Source organism: Camellia sinensis, chromosome 2 (assembly GCF_055761805.1).
Source record: "Camellia sinensis isolate YWXY chromosome 2, ASM5576180v1, whole genome shotgun sequence".
NCBI lineage: Eukaryota > Viridiplantae > Streptophyta > Magnoliopsida > Ericales > Theaceae > Camellia > Camellia sinensis.
The window spans coordinates 39,448,901-39,466,545 of record NC_138962.1 but is presented as its reverse complement, the minus strand read 5'-3'; the positions used below and the strand labels follow the sequence as shown (position 1 = coordinate 39,466,545).

Genomic DNA, 17,645 nt, shown 5'->3' with positions numbered 1-17,645 from the left:
TTTTACCATGTTTAGGGTCAATTTCGTAACACTTCATGACCTCATTTCCCAAAAACTTATAGACTCAACAGTAAACACCCACATGCACACAACCATACAAACAATTTTTTTTTTTATCAGCAAAAAGAAAAATTTTATTGATGAAATGAACATACATTGCATATGACACTACATCAATAAAGAAGAGGCAAGAGCAAGGAGCATCATAGCATTACTCCCTAATCCCAACTAGGTTGGCACCACGGAGAACACCCAATCATATACTAGCTCAAGCCAAAAATTGGTGAGATACCATCAAAGAACAAACTAGCTAAACAAACAACAAGTCACAAGATGAGTTCACAACCACAACAGACAGCCACAACTAATGGAAACTCTACACCAATCAGCAGCAACTAAAATTCACTTCTACATCACTTCATCCCAAGCTGCTAACCTGTAGCAGTGGCAAAAGCAAAGCAGCAGCAGCAGCAAAACAGTAGCAATAACAGCAGCAGCAGCAGCCAAACACCACTAGGAGACCCTGCAATTTCCCTGCCTCCAAAACACTGAACTCAAATCATCACCAATCCAATGCATCAGCAGAACCAACATCCACGCAACACATACTAACCTGCGGTAGATCTAATCTGCTTCATACAATGCACCAGATCATGCACTGAAAACACACATCTGGGATTATTATATTTCACCCACAGTGCAATCCTGATTTTTACCAACTCACAAAGTTGCTCCACCTGCGGCTGAGCTCCTCTAAAGACACAATCATTTCTGCATTTCCACATGTACCACAATAAAGCCATAGGAATTGTTTTCCAAACCATCCAATCAAACTTTTTAACCTTAAACCCAGCCCACCAATTAAGAAGCCCCTCAATTGATCCAGTTACTACCCACCGTAAACCCCACCAATCCACCAGATTAGACCACACTTTCCAAATTGATGGGCACAACAAAAGCACATGATTAACAGATTCAACATCGGAGTCGCAAAAAATGCAGATATTACTAACATTCTCACTTAATACACCAATACGCTGCAGATAATCCATGGTTTTAACCCTCCCCTTCCAAGCCACCACCCAAAAAATTATGATTTAGGGGGAGATAAATTATTCCAGATCAGGGAGGGACAATAGAAATGACATCAGTCTCATTTCTATTGTACATAGAGGCAACACTGAACTCACCTGAAGGAGAGGACATAGCAGCATTTAGCATAATGTTGAGACTTCTAACCTCAGCCATCTCCCAAGCTCTTAGCGGTCTTCTGAATGTCAACACCCAAACTTCTGAATCGCCTTTCTTTTCCAACAGCATCCCAAGGGAGTCCTCTTTCTCCATTGATAGCATGAACAATCTTGGAAATAAAGCTTTCAGACATTGATCTCCAACCCAACTATCAGTCCAAAATCTAATTCTTGATCCATTTCCAGCAACAATCCTAATTTTTGACGGATAAAGTTTCCCATTTGGACATTACCACTAGCTACTGAAAGGATGTCACGCCATAATCTTGAGACTCTGCTAGTATCTTCCAAGAATGGCAGCCAACTCCAACCAATAGAAGCATACTTGGAACAAATGACTTTTTTCCACAATGCCTCATCTTCATTACCATATCTCCACCACCACTTTGAAAGCAAGCAATCATTGAAGTCTCTGATCCTCTTGATTCCCAAACCTCCTTTATTCTTGCCTTTTGTAATATCTGTAGACCGCCTCGAACTCGCTCCGCGCACAAGGGCGTGAATTGGGTTCTAGCTACTACAGTTCGGACTCCTGTCACGGTTCTGAATCTAATCTCACAATGCAATGTAAGACTGATAAATCACCAAAGAGTCCAAATTTGGCAAATCGTTTTGAAAAATCGATCTTAAGCAACAAGCGCCAAACATTAACTGCTTTGCCAGATTTTAGAGTCGCCACCTAAATATTTTATTTTGGAAAATTTAGAAAATCCTGACTCGTGCCAAAGGCCACGCGTCCGTCATCACCAAAGTTGCCTCGGCTCGAGAACTTGGGTACGAGAGGGGAAGGTCCTGAACTGAGCACCCCCGCTCGCTCGATCAAATATCGGCCTCTACTAACATGATATGTTGTTTTTGAAAACACATATGTTCTTATTCCGGTTTATTAGACTAGCTTACTTTGTGATATGCACAACATAAAAGTATAGACTAAATCACTCGACTTGGAACAAAACATCTCATGTTTGTTTTTTGAAAAAATGGTTTGAAAGTGCTACTCGCAAGTAGGCTAAAACGCGGATTTGCCACCCTCAACTGGGCTTGAAGACATGATTTTGCCACTCCAAGTGGGCTTAAAACGCACAGTTTGATAAATTGTTCCAATTCAAGCAATGAAGCCTTCATTCACAGGCATTCATGCAGTTAAACACATAAGCACATAGCCTCATGGCAAGCATGCTATCATGACAGTCACTTACACACATGCAAGGATGCTAAAGCATAAACACTCACAGTATACTCCGAGCAAAAAAAGAAGCTAGTTAGAAATCAATGCATGATCCTAGCTATGTTAAGATGCCTAATGCAACACATGCGAAAAATGCAACTAAAAGGCTCGACTATTTTAAGATGGCATATGAATGCAACACTCGATAACATGCTGATAAGTAAAAGGGAGAAAGAAATGGGGTTGGAAGACATGCATCACACACACGCACACTTATTACAGCATTTGCCCTTTCGACAAAGGATCTGAATAATAAGCTAATTAGTTACGCTAATTAAACTAATTATTACAAACCAAAACTAATTAACTATTCCTAGTTAACTAATTATTACAAAACAAATTGATTAATTAAGCACATTAACTAATTAACTACAAAACCGACGAATTAGCTAACTAAGTAAAGCAGCTAAAGCAGTTAAAAGAGGTCCTCGGGGCGAAGGGTGCATGCATGCTCAATCGCCTCGCTCGGAAATCCATTGGTATGCCCAGAATTGGCTCTGTTTGCATTTGATTTGATCTCTGAAAAGTGCACTAACTTCCAGATTGCTTCTGCTCCAACATGAGGACCTCCTGGTGGGTTGCCGACCAGAGAAAGGGGCTGTAGACCAGAAACACTGGTCGGCTGACCACCCTTACTGGTCGGTCGACTACTCCCTGTGGTCGGTCGACCAGCTGATTTGCCAAACTCCAATTTTGCTGCAATAGAGAACAACAAGGGGCATAGCAGTGTATTTGTAAGATATGTGTGCACAACCACGCTCCCTATTATTTCTCAAGCTCAAGGGAGTGCGGTACTCGACTCTCGAGCCACTAACCGAGCATCGCAATGCACGATGGCCGAGAAGCCAAGTTTGCACAAGTCAATGTCAATGAATGCACAAATAACAGATAAGGGTCTCCAACTCTATCATGCTTGATCAAGAGGGTCGGCGACCAAGAAATGCTACACGTTTCATCACTTTGAGTATGAAACATGCGACATTCCTCGTGTTTGGATTAACGTCCAATCCAAACACATGCAACGCAAACAAGATGATCAACCTTCAATGCTAAAGTGACATGCGCAAGACTCTATCATGTAAGCAATGCATGCATGGCATGTTTAAAAGCTAAAGCATCAAAGCTAATGAAACATATTACACATGAGGCATGCACTATCAATCTCAAATGGTCAAACCAACCCCGGAAAAAGGTTGAACATGCCAAAACAATGGCTGAAATATGTTAAGATCAAGGCATACAACACAAGGAGAACATGCTCATTTGATGGCTCATTAACAATGCACAAAGACACAACCCTCAAAAGCTCTCAAGGAGTGAATGAAGTGAGAACATGACATATGTATATGCTCTGAAATAACATGTTAAACGATGCCAAGACATGCAACCATCACAAATATAACATAGTAGGGTGCTCAAAACTCAAGACTAGATAAGACACTTGCACCATAGCCATATCAAGCAAGCCCCAAAGGGCCAAGATGACTCAAAACAGTCTCAAGGCAGGTCAAAACAATGCCAAAATATGCATGGAGTAGAGCTAACACATGCTAGAACGGGAGGCATAAAGCATGACGCATGCAAGGCCAATGAGTGGGATTACACTACACATACCAAAACCAAGCATGAGGTGACTTCACCAACAAAAATCAGAGTTGTAACATGGTAAAATAACACCAAAAACATGCTGAGATGGTAGCCCAAAAGCTTAGGCAAACATGCATACATATTGGCTCATAAGTGAAGCATAAGGCTCAACCCTCAAACACAACAAAGGGATGATAAATGTGAGAATATGGCAGACGTATATGGTCTAAAATAACATGCCAAATGATGCCATGCCATGAAAAATGCTCAAATATGACATGCTAGAGGTCTCAAAGCTTAAGGCTAGCAAAGCCAAATGCACTATAGCTATGCAAAGCCAAGCATACATGACCAAGACCACTTAAAACAGAGCTTAAGCATGTTAAAATATGAGGTAAAGCCTGCTGGAGTGGAGTCAAAACATGCTAGAATGGTGGTTTAAAGCATAAAGCATGTTAGGCTAGCAAGGAGGATTGCACTACAAGTACATGAAGCATGCAACAAGTGATCAAACCAACCCAAAACAGAGTTATAATATGTTAGAAAAGTCACAAAAACATGCTAAGATAGAACCTCAAGAAGGTAGAAAAACATGCCAAAGTGTTAAGCCAACAACATATGCAAACAAAACACAAAGGGGGGGGGGGGACCACCCCCATCCATTTTGGGTCTCAAAACCTACTTTCCACCATGAAATTCCTCTGGAATTCAGTGCTCAAAAGGCCAAAAAAATGTGGTTTGAAAGGCCTTAAGAGATGGCACAAAGCAAAGCAAAACAAGCCACCAAAGGGGGTAAACCACCCCTAACTCAAACTAGGCCTTAAACAAACATTTTAAACACTTCAAAACAAAGGTTTTTGTAGTTGAGAGTTAAGCTAAAAGTAGCATGTAAAGATGGTCAAATATGCAACCAAAGCAAAGCTTTAAAGAGGGAATAGGACTCACCCTTGAAGAACAACAAGAACAGCAACTTCTTGAGCCAAAAACCAGCTTTTTGAAGCTCCCTTAAGACCCTCCAGCACCTCAGCAACAAAGTAGGAGTGTTTGGCTAAGAGGTTGTGTGCAAAAGTGTGAAGAAAATGCAATTCTAAGCACTATAAGGCACAACAATATATAGAGAGAGAAATTTAGAGAGAGAGTAGATATTTTTGGCTTCTCAAAATTCTGAACCCCTTGGAAAGGGGAGAGAACTCCCCTTATATAGAATATGCAAGCCAAAGCTTGCTTGAATCCCTCCCTACACACGTGTAGGGAGGATGCATTCTGTGCCTAACAACTGGCACCAAAAATATCTGCAAAAGCAGAAAAAAGGCCGTAGACCACTTAAAGTGGTCGACCGACCCCCCCCCCCCAGTCGGCCGACCACCTCAGGTGGTCGACAAGGGAAAAAAAACTGGCTGCCAGGGGAGAAAAATGGTCTACAAAGAGAGGAGAAGGTGGTGGCAAGCTGCAGACCACTTAGGCTGGTTTACCGACCACCCACCCTAGCTAACCAACCACCAAAAGTGGTCTACAGGGAAGAAAAGTGGTCTACAGGGAGAATACTGGCTGGTAGGGGAGAAAAGTGGTCTATACCCCTACTTCTCCCTCCAGGCAAAAGGGGCACCAAGGTTTGGCTTAAAACATGCACAAAACCAAGAGAGTTCAGAGACTCAGGGGCAAGGCGCGCAATCGGAAACCCCGGGGACTCCAAACGAGCGCAAACATGCGCAATCATCGAGCGCTCAATCGATGACGTTCAAGTCTTTAGGCGGTCAAAAATGGGGTGTCTACAATATCCCCCCACTTAACCATGTGAATTTTCTTCTTTAGATCTGCACCTCCTCACAAAAATGAAGCTTGCACTTTATCAATTATTTTTGCCACACCCTTTGGCACCTTGAACAACAAAAGGTAATAGACAGGTAAACTTGATAACGCAGATTTAATCAAAGTAAGTCGTCCCTCAAAGGATAGAAACTTCCTTTTCCAAGAGGCTAACTTGAGCTTAAACTTGTCAATTACGGGTTTCCAAGTGGCTCGTCTTCTGGGGCTTGTCCCTAATGGCAACCCAAGGTAGGTAAAGGGAAGTTTCTGGCTTTTGCAATTAAGCAAATCTGCAAATTCAGACACTACATTTTCAGCCACTCCCACTCCACAAACACTACATTTTCATACAAGCATATTATACAATTATACTACAACGCAATATGACTCAACTAATCCTTCAAACAATCAGTCATAATTTCTCTCTCTATTCTGTAAAAACATCACCACTCTTTTTCTTTGTAACAGACTCTCTATTCCTCAGTTTTCCAACTCTTTCATAGCTCCTCAAAAATAATAAAATAGAATGTTTACGTTAGTCAACATTGAGCATTTTCTTATGATTGCTAAATTATTTTTGAAAGCCTCAACCAAACACTGGAAGTTGCGAAGGAAAATTATTATTATTTTTTCATGTAAAATAATTTTCAGTATAAAATGTTTTATATTAACATAGATGAGCATTAGTTTATTTTTTCCTTACTGGAATCATGCACTATGTATGATCACAATTTTATGGTATTTTTGTCTATTTACCAGGTAAATAGGATTTGATGCACATTGTTTCCTTTTAAAATTTTATTCTCTCTTTCAACTAATGGCAGGTCTTGCAGGCTCATTACTACTAACATAACCATGTCAAGAAGGTCCTCTCGACGTTTTGCAGATGTTGGGAATATTCCATTTATGGGCTCCCTCCAACCCAAAACTCACTCCTCACCTTTATTATCAATTGGACTTGTGGCTGTGGTAAATCTCAGTTCCATTGCTATATTACCAAATCAGTACATTAACAACTGGAATTTCTCTTGGATGAGCAAATATGCTCGGTAAAATCTCTCAATTGATGCCTCTATTAGTATTACAACCCAGGCACTGCACATAGTTTCTTATATTGTATTATAGTTTCTTATAGTGTATTAAGTTTTGTTGCTTAAGTTCTGATTAATATTGCTTTTTTTCTTTTCAAATTTTCAGGGTGCATTTCTCATAATCTGGTATCTGTACAGTGGCTCAGGTCTGCATTTTGTTTGTCAACTTGAATACTCATTGCTAGAAATGAGCTAAAACATCTGCATTCTAACCTTTTGGCTTTTGTGTGGTTGGTGGATCTAGCAGTGCTATAGAGGCTGTAAGTAAACTTGAAGGTAAATAGTTGTGATCTCTTGTTGAAGCCCTTGCTCTCTTGTTTCTAATAGGACTAATACAATTTAGTGAATTGGACAAGACTAGTACGTAAAGTATTTTATGTGGATGCATAACCTAAAGCTTTATCATTTGATCCTTTATTATTGGAGGCTTGTAGAGTTTCATTGGAAATATTTATTTATGATAGCATCCTTATATCAAATGGAATAAGTAATTTTGGGGAAATTTCTAAGTATGAGGATGCACACCAAGTAAAATATTTACATAGTTTGCCATCACCCTATCGGTCAACATTTGGAACTTCTAATATGTTTTCTCATATCATCACTTATTCCGTTCCTATGATTTTACTTTTAACTTTATCCTTGATCGTGCATTTAGGGTGGACTCCTGACCAAATTGATTCTTTTGATATATATGTATTTACATGTATGTATATTTTAGTTAAAAAGGCAGTAAGTTACATGTAACTTCCCTCTTGATGGTTGAATGTTGTTTGACTGCAATAGTTCATTTACATAGTTGCTGATGTTTTTTGGATGGCTTAGATAGCTTATCTACAAAGGACTTGATTTAGGTACCTAATATTGATTATGTAGCCTAAAGATGTTTAAGGGAAAAGATTAGGTATGCTCTGCTATACAGATTATCTAGTTGCTTTTAGAGTTTTTACAATCTAACTTTCAAAATATGGACAAAAAAAATATGATTGATCATTGATGCTCTTTGTAAGAATATATATTGTATATATGGTATATTAGGAATTAGGCAATTTTAGGCAATTCCCTTTTTTTTGTATTTTTTTTTTTTTCTGTCATAGATTAGGGCTATATAACTTATGTACTCTTTGTAAACATACACAATTGAATATACAGAAATCATTCAGAAATCTTACATGGTATCAGAGCCTATCATCATTGTCTAAACCCTAGCATTGAACTCTGCCTCTTGTCACTGCTCCCTCTCTGATTCTGGTTCGTCATCGCAAGGTCTTGCTCACAGTCAAGTTCGTGAGACCCTTCTCCATGTGTGTCTGGTCACGAAGACTCACCATTGACCACGCTTCTAGTTCACAAAACCCTTAGTTGTTCGAATTTCTGAAGCTCAGGACATCGCGGCTTGTTTGACCCATTTCGTGACTCATACCGCGACCTCTGCTTCTTGCCTCTATCGCATCTGGTTTGCATCAACTTCAAATTCTGTCTCTCTCGCAAGTGGTCTCTCTCTCACCTCACGAAGGTCGGCTCTCTCTCTGTCTCTCTCTATCTCTGTGTTCGTCTGGTGCGAAGGGCTCTCGTTCTTGGTTCAATTGGTTTGTGGGTCATCTGCATCTCTAATTTAGTTATTTTGGGTTTATTACTCCTAACCCCTCAGTTGTTTTTGGTTATTACCCTTGACCCTAGTTTGGCTAATTTGTTCTATTTTGGAGTTATTGCACTTGAGACCCTCATCTCTCTGGTTACTACGATGTCTTTAGCCTTCGATGAGTGTGCCTTCTGCCATCAGCGAGGCCATTAGAAGTATCATTGTCCCAAGAAGGGATGTCTGTCTGGCTCGTATTATCAGCAGTCTCGGACCCATTTTTGCCCTTCTTCTCCGAGTAATCTTCAGGCTTCTGTCGGTTATACTACATCTGCTCCAGCTCCTGATCCTGACTTGGCTTCCTTGAGTGCTCAGATTAGTCAACTTCAGGATACACTGTCTACCTTCCGACCATCCCCGTCTGCCTCTATTGTTTCCTCTCTTCATTCAAGTTTGCTTGGGTCTTGTTCAGGTATTTCTTCGTCTGTCTGTATTTTTTACTCTGGTGCCTCTCATCATATGACTCTTCATCTTCCCTTACTTCAAAATTATACTCCTCCTCCCTATTATTGTCAATACTGCTAATGGGTCTGGTATGTCTATTATATTTGTTGGGTCTATCATACCATCTGCTATGTCTGTTGTCTCTATTCCATCTGTCTTTTATGTTTCTCAGTTATCTATCATTTTGTTATCTATCAGTCAGCTTGATGCCTCTGGTTTTGATGTTATCTTTTCTTCTTCTATCAGTTCTGTGCAGGATTGAATGTCTAAGTAGCAGATTGGGACTGGCCGTAGAACTGGAGATCTCTATGTGGTGGAAAGCTTGCATCTGCCTATAACTACCTCACCGACTGCCTTTTCTTCTTTTCAGTTAGATTCTCTGTCTAATCCTTTCTATTTGTGACATTCTAGATTAAGACATTTGTCTGCTGACCGTTTACGGTCTTTAGCTCAGTCAGGTATATTGGGTAAAGTTTCTCCTAATCAACTTCCCGACTGTTGAGGGTGTAAGCTTTCCAAAATGACAGCCTTACCTTTCCGTAACAGTACTTCTATATCTGCTACACCGTTTTTTTTAGTTCATACTAATATCTGGGGCCCTTCTCCTGTCCTCACCAAGGGGGTTTCTGCATATTATGTGTCATTTGTTGATGATTGCACCCGTTACACTTGGGTTTATCTTATGACTCATAAGCCTGATTTCTATCAGATATACCGTACCTTTCAGTCTATGATTATGTCACGACCCAAACCTGCTCCTATAGGTTTAGCGTCGTAACTAGCCAGTAATCCGTGATTACCGAAGGCTTGATTAACAATAATGACAATAATACAATATGAAAGGGCTGGCGGAAGCCATCAATAATAACATACATCATCCAATGAGCTGTGAGGACCTGAATGAAAATAAATTTTCATATATATAGTTATATCCATAAACACTTATGTCCATAAAACACATATATATAAGACAAAACACAAGTTAGGAAATTAAATCCCATTATCAAAAATAGTATTAGCAAAAGTCCTAAAACACTCTTTTCACTTAGCAATACCAAAGGGGTGAATTTGAACCACCCAAAAAGCCTTGACACATGTTGGTTCGGAACCTCGCGATGAGGCACAATAGCTGGCTTGACAAAACAAAGGTTTGGGTCGACGTTACTAGCTTTGATCCGGTGCTCGATCACCTACAAATATATAGTAAATAGTGAGCTAGAGCCTAATGAATAACAGCTGTGTAAAGAGGTTAAGAATGATGTCCTTACAATATTTGAAATAGTCGATTATCAATAGAATAGTTACAATCAATATCTTTTTGTCAATCAATCATTCAATCGTACAATTCAATCAATCATATTCGTATAGGTCATATGTGGTACATCCAATAACAACAATACTATAGGTCTGAATGACCGAAAAATCAGTTGATGGCCATCAAACAATAGACAACAGTTCTAAAAATTGGAACTGATAGAGATCTCTGTAATAGTAGCGATAACAATATCATTAACAATAACAATATGTTAAAGATGCCACGAATATAGTTCAGAAAATAGGATCATCATTCAATCGATAAAAAGTATCATTCCGGAAAACAATATAATTTATTAATAAAATAAATACGATTGAACATATCTTTACAACAATGTTACTCATGATGGGCTCCTGAAAAGCACATGCTAATCGTTCGGCATCCGACCTAAACAAATAAGTCAAGCACAACACGATTACAATTACACTCTTACAATCTATTTAATTCAGTTACTTGTTTGTCTTTCGGTTTCTCTCATTTGATTCTAATTTTTCATTTGGTTATTCTATATTTTCTTCCTTCCATTCCTCTTAAATATGGATGACTAGTATTAGGAATTAATTAGATTATTAACCTCCAATTAAGATATGTTTAGCTATGTATTACTCAAACTAATTAAATATAAATAATCGAATCATATACAAACCCTTATTAAGTTCACTAATTACACAATCAAACTTAAATTAGGCTCATACACATTAAATTACAATTATTCAGTCATGTTTAAATTACTGAATCAGAAACTCATAAATATATACATTTTGCTATTTCAACTCCATTTTCAAGCAAATCAAGGCCCAAATAATTAATTTTCACATTTATTTCCATAATCTTAAGCCTAACTTAATTTCAATTGAATTTATTAATTCTCAATTAAGGCTTAATTTGACTACATCTAATTTTATGAACCTAAATCAGCTTTTTAGTTGAATTCTTATAAGGTTCTAAATATCAAATTAAACTCATTTTTCCATTTTTGAAACTCAATTTCATGAAACATCCATTTTCTTGAACCCAAGCCCTAATTCATGCTTAATCTCTCCTTAAACTCCATGAATTAAGGTTAAAAACAAGTTTAGAACCAGTTCTCTTAAGAATATGCCATGCATGTAAGGATTATGAGTTAAATTGATCAGTTCTTCAATTTTTTTTAACATGCATGCCCTAAGTTCTCAATTACATGAGCAAATCTTCTAATTAATTATAATTTCAACTCAATTAAGCTTATGATCTTCCTATTTGAACCTAGATTCTATGAATTAACAGTGTATCATTTCAACTTCATGAATTAGGAGGTGGAAATTACCTTAGTTTGATGATTTAATTCAATATGAATTAAGCCCCTTCTTTCTTCTTTCTTCAGTTCTTCTTTGAGCTCAAACTCTCATTTCTTTCCTCACTCACTCTCTCTCTCTCTCTCTCTCTCTCTCTCTCTCTCTCTCTCTCTCTCTCTCTCTCTCTCTTTGTGGGTCTTGTTTGGTGTGTTAAATGGAAGACTCAATATAATAAACAAATCAATATAATAAGCAACCAAATACTCTCTCTCTTACTATGTTAAAAACTGAGTAGTATTCTACATTAAAATTGTCATTAATTAATTCAACTTTAAACCATTAAATCATTCTAATCAAGTTAAATAAAAATCAAAGCTACACAAATTAAATTAATCTTCACCACAATAAAATCTTAGTTACACTAAATTTAATTATATTAGTGTGAATTAGGTTCTAATTCCTATCCTATCATGTTATTCTAAGTTGTTAAAATTAGCAAATCAAACAGGTTTAATTCCTTTTCTAACCTTTCTGTTCAATCAAGCAATCAAGCAAGTCAATAACACATAAGCACTCAATTAACAATAAACATATAATCAATTAATTAAATTATAAGCAAGTCAATAATTATCAAGACAATCAATAACAGTTACGCACATAAGCACTCAATTAACAATAAACATATAATCAATAGAATTAATTTGCTTAATTAAGGAGGTGGTTGTCACAGATTACTACTCAGTTTGGGTCTACCATTAAAGTGTGACGGTCTGACTTGGGTGGGGAATATTTTAAAACTGAGTTCTGTGAGTATTTGGCCAATTTGGATATCATTCACCAAACTTCCTGTACGGATACACCTGCCCAAAATGGTCGAGCCGAGCATAAACACCGTCATTTTCTTGAGACAGCTAGGTCTCTTCTTCTCTCTGCCTCAATTCCGGTGCCATTCTGGGGAGAGGCAGTTCTTACTACTGCTTTTCTTTTCAATCGCATGCCTACCCCTCTTTTTTCTGGTCGGTCTCCTTATGAGGATTTGTTCTCCCAAATTCCTAACTACTCCCTTCTTCGTGTATTTGGATCTTCTTGTTTTGTCCTTCTTCCCCGTAAAGATAGAACTAAACTTAGTGCCCGGTCTGTCCTCTGTGTCTTTTTAGGTAACAGTCTTACTCAGAAAGGCTACCGCTATTACGATCCTGTCTCTCGTCGCCTTTATGTCTCTCATCACGTTGCCTTTCTCGAACGTTTATCTTACTTTCAGCTTTCCCCTCTCACTGCTCCAGTTTCCAAAGAGGATTTGGTTCACATTGACCCCTTTCCTTCTGAGGTCTTGTCTGATGAGTACATCTCCACTGTTCCTCTTGAGCCCATTCCTACTTCTCCATCTGCGTCACCTATGGCTCCTTCTCCTCCTTCGGCTTCTGCTTCCCCTCTGTTGTTGGTCTATTCTCGTTGCTAGGCTCTTCCACCACTAGTTGTCTCTACTCCTGTTGTTGCTCCTTCTACTTATGACGACTCGAATCCTGCTGCACACCGATATCCTACTTGTGAGCGTTGTCCTCCAAACAGAATGGATTGGTCTAATACATATTTTTTTGCTTCCTATCGTATTTTTTTGTTTGTTATTCATTCTTTTCAGAACCACAGTATTACCCAGAGGCCTGTCAGGATCCTAATTAGGTTCAAACTATGGAGGATGAGTTGTTTGCCTTACAGAAGACTAACACTTAGGAGTTGGTTCCTTTGCCTACTGGCAAGAATCTAGTTGGTTGCAAATGAGTCTATAAAGTTAAGACTCATTCTGATGGTTCTCTCGAGCGCTACAAAGCTCGCTTGGTTGTCAAGGGTTTCTCACAGGAGTATGGTATTGATTATGAGGAGACCTTTGCCCATGTTGCCAAGATGACTACTGTCCGTACCTTGATTTTTGTTGCTGCTATTCGACATTGGCCTCTCTATCAGATGGACGTTAAGAATGCCTTTCTTAACGGTTATCTCACTGAGGAGGTCTACATGCATCCTCCTCCTAGTCTTCTCCACTCCTCTGGGCAGGTTTGTCGTCTTCGGCGTGCTCTGTATGGTTTGAAGCAATCTCCTCGTGCTTGGTATGATCGCTTTCAGACTGCCGTTACCAAGCTTGGGTTTCATCTTTCTACTTCCGACTCTGCTTTGTTTCTGAGATATACCTCGGTTGGTTTTGTTGCTCTCCTACTCTATATGGATGATATGATTATCACTGGCTCTCACTATTCTGCTATCTTTGAGGTCAAGTAACATTTCTTCCGCACCTTCGAAATGAAGGATCTGGATCCATTGCAGTATTTTCTTGGTATTGAGGGTGCCTTTTCTCCAAAAGGTTATTTTCTGTCTCAGGCCAAGTATGCTAATGAGATTATTCACCGTGTCCGTCTTACTGATACTAAGGTTTCTGATACACCTATTGAGCTTAATATGAAGCTCAACTCTACCACTCCCACGGCCTATCGCGAGCTGGTAGGTTGTTTAGTTTATTTGACTGTCACTCGTCTTGATCTTGCTTATGCTGTTCATGTGGTTAGTCAGTTCGTTTCTACTCCTCGCTCTACCCATTGGGCTACTTTGGTCCGCATTCTTTGCTATCTCCGAGGTACTATCTTTCAGGGCTTGCTGTTGTTGTCTACTTCCTCTTTAGACTTGGTGGCCTATACTGATTCTGATTGGGCTGGTGATGTTACTGATGGCAAGTCCACCTCTAGTTTCTGTATGTTTCTTGGTGATTCCTTGATCTCTTGGAAAAGTAAGAAACAAACTGTTGTTGCTCGCTCTACTGCCAAAGCTAAGTACCGTGCTATGGCTCATGCTACTGCTGAGCTTGTTTGACTTCGTTGTCTTCTCTCTGATTTGGGTGTACCTTAGTCTTCTCCGACCTCCCTCTATTGTGACAACCGCAGTGCTATTCAGATTGCCCACAATACTGTCTTCCATAAACGGATGAAACACATTGAGATTGATTGTCACTCTGTACAGCAATATTTGCAGTCTGGCTCTATCTCGCTTCTTTTTGTCTGCTTGACTTTGCAACTTGCAGACTTCTTCACCATGACTCACACTACCACTCGATTTTAATTTCTTCTTAGCAAACTCTCAGTGTTTTCTGCTAAAACACCTTGAGTTTGAGTGGAGGTGTGAAAATATATATTGTATATATAGTATATTAGGAATTAGGCAATTTTAGGCAATTCCCTTTTCTTTGTATTTCCTTTTTCTGTCATAGATTAGGGCTATATAAGTGATGTACTCTTTGTAAACATACACAATTGAATATACAGAAATCATTCAGAAATCTTACACTCTTACATATGTAAACCACAAAAAATCTCGTCTTGTCAGGGTATTTGAAGTGGTCCCTTTTTTATTTTTCTTCTTTTTCCCCTTTTTATATTAACCGCTGTATTGGTAAGCAACTGCAGATAGGGACCAGCATTTCCCAATTTAAAGAGACAAAATATGTATATGCAGGTGGTGTTTCTTGCATGTTAGAAGTTCAGAAAGCATTGCCTATTTTGAAGAAAGCATATGGTGACAGCATGCGTAAAGTGCTTCATATAGGCCCTGAAACTTGTACGGTTGTCTCTGAATTACTAACAGAAGAGGATACTGAAGCGTGGGGTGTTGAACCATATGAATTAGATGATGCTGATAGCAACTGCAAGAGTCTGGTACACAAAGGCATTGTGCGTGTGGCTGACATCAAGTTCCCTCTACCCTACCGGTCAAAATCATTTTCTGTTGTCATAGTGTCAGATACATTAGACTATCTGTCGCCAAGGTACCTTAACAAGACTCTGCAGGAGTTGGCAAGGGTATAGTCTGAAGATTTTGTTGTTTTTACTGGTAAATCCCTTAAACAGGCCTACATTTTATATATTCTTGAACATTTTGATATCCAACTAGGCCGTAAAGTTTGGTTTGCGTACTTGTTCTGACCAATGGGGACCATATTTCAATTGATGATGGGCTTGTTTTGTGCAACTTTTCTCAAGCTAAAATGTAATCAAAAAACAAAAGCTAAAAACACCCTTCTCTCAGCTTTGAGATAATCAACTTTTTCAAGCTTAATTTTTGCTATTTTGTTGTTGTCATATGTAGGTTATCCAGGTCAGCATAGAGCTAAAGCGACAGAGCTATCCAAATTTGGTCGTCCGGTAAGTCACTAATCTTTTGTTGGATTGCAATCTATTCCTTATTCATTGAAGGGATTATATATTTGTCAATATGTCTCTGATGGTATATTTATATTATGGATTGTATTGACTTTTAGATTGTTTGGATTGGCATCTTAAATGATAGAACTCATTGATCGAGGAGCATCAAATATTATCTAATACAGTTTATAGACCTGCACCTGGGATCTCTGTGAAGTAGATGTGTGAAATGATTCTAGAAAACTCCTGACGGAAGCAGTGCATGTTTAAGATTCTAAACTCCTACTGATCTCATATTGGGTCGCTACCACTACTAGAAGCTGAGAAACATTAATACAAACTTGGGGCATGGTGAATTAAAAAAATTATGATACGGACAAAGCAGGGATAGGACAGAATATATTATATATATACATATATTATATTTTTAATCCAAAAACAACCAAAAATAATGTAAAACTAACACTAATCAACTTGAAAACCCACTCAATTACATCGAAAATGTCAAAAGCTTGTAAGTTCAACAATGAATAGCTTATCCACTAAAAATCTCTAGATCCCCATTATTTTCTTCAAGAAATAATAATATGGTGTTAATATTTACTAAAATTAGGTACCAAAAATTATAAAGCTCATTCTTTGTTGAGAAAATTGAACAGACTACTTGGGAGAGAGAATACTAAGCAGAAATTTACTTCAACTAATATTTTGAGAGTTATGGAAGCCCGAGTGATTCTACCCATACGATGTTTGATTTGTTAAGGATGGTGTCTGGAGAACTGTGCTATCTCATTTGTGAACATTGATTTTTGTTGCGTGGTTGCTTTGCTCCCACTTTAACAGCAACGATCCATTTTGTAAAAAAAACCATTGGTTGGACAGTTTGACTTTAAAAACTTGACATGCTAGTATGTTTTTTCTTGTGTAGGCCATATTGAGAAGCTCAACTTGGTGGATAAGGTTTCTTTTACAGACCAGCGTAGAAGAAAATGAAGCTGCTACTAAGAAGTTTGAGCAGGCGGCAACCAAAATATCGTACAAGCCAGCTTGCCAAGTTTTCCATTTCAAATCTCGCCACTGAAAATATCCAGATAACAGTGCCGAGATATGTCTTCTGTTCCCATAAAGCTTATTAATATTTAGTAGAAACCATGATACTCTTTCTTTTTCTTTTTCTTTTTTGGTGTTTATGTTAGGTAGATAGCTGTTGATTGAAATTTTTTTTGGGAAAGATTGTGTATTTTGCGAAGATGTAATGTTCAATGTTCTGGCTCCCCAATGCCGGAGCGTCTTGCAGCTGCAATGATAGTTCTGTTTAGCATGTTCGGATCGATTCTTCTATTTCGATTAGTATAGAGAACTAATCACTATTCATTCAATGATATTTGTAATGATGGTCTGTTTCCATTGGTATATCTCCCACTTTCTTGTAACCTGATTTTGAGCGCTGGGATTAGAGCAAGTACTTGGTGATCTTTTCTTGAAGCCTTTGTTTATTACATGTTGATTTTATGTTTTAAGGAATTTATTTATTTTTGAGACATATATTCTTTTATAGATTTTTACTAGGAACAGTTATTTTGTCACCAAACAGAACGTTTCACACAATTAAGTTTTAGCAACGATTCATAAAGGTCCCCTTAGATTTTTTGTTGATGTTTTTTAAAATGTCATCTTAAAATTGTGGGTTGGAAATATAAAATTAAAATTGCAAATGGAATTTATGTTCTAGTGTAAGGTTGATTATAATTTTCACTTGCAGTAAAGCACAGACTCCACCTTATACCTTCCGAAGCATTTGATTCTAGTAACTTTTTATAAGAATTT

At 38.2% G+C, this 17,645-nt stretch overlaps 1 pseudogene across 1 annotated transcript; it reads left to right on the top strand.

The window, feature by feature from the left end:
• The first annotated feature begins 6,145 nt into the window (after nt 1-6,145).
• LOC114271400 (putative pectin methylesterase CGR3) lies at nt 6,146-17,251 on the top strand (annotated as a pseudogene). The gene is made up of 6 exons (XR_014360822.1): nt 6,146-6,840; nt 7,069-7,088; nt 7,210-7,238; nt 15,133-15,507; nt 15,763-15,818; nt 16,747-17,251. The product of XR_014360822.1 is annotated as a putative pectin methylesterase CGR3 (transcript).
• The last annotated feature ends 394 nt before the right edge of the window (nt 17,252-17,645 follow it).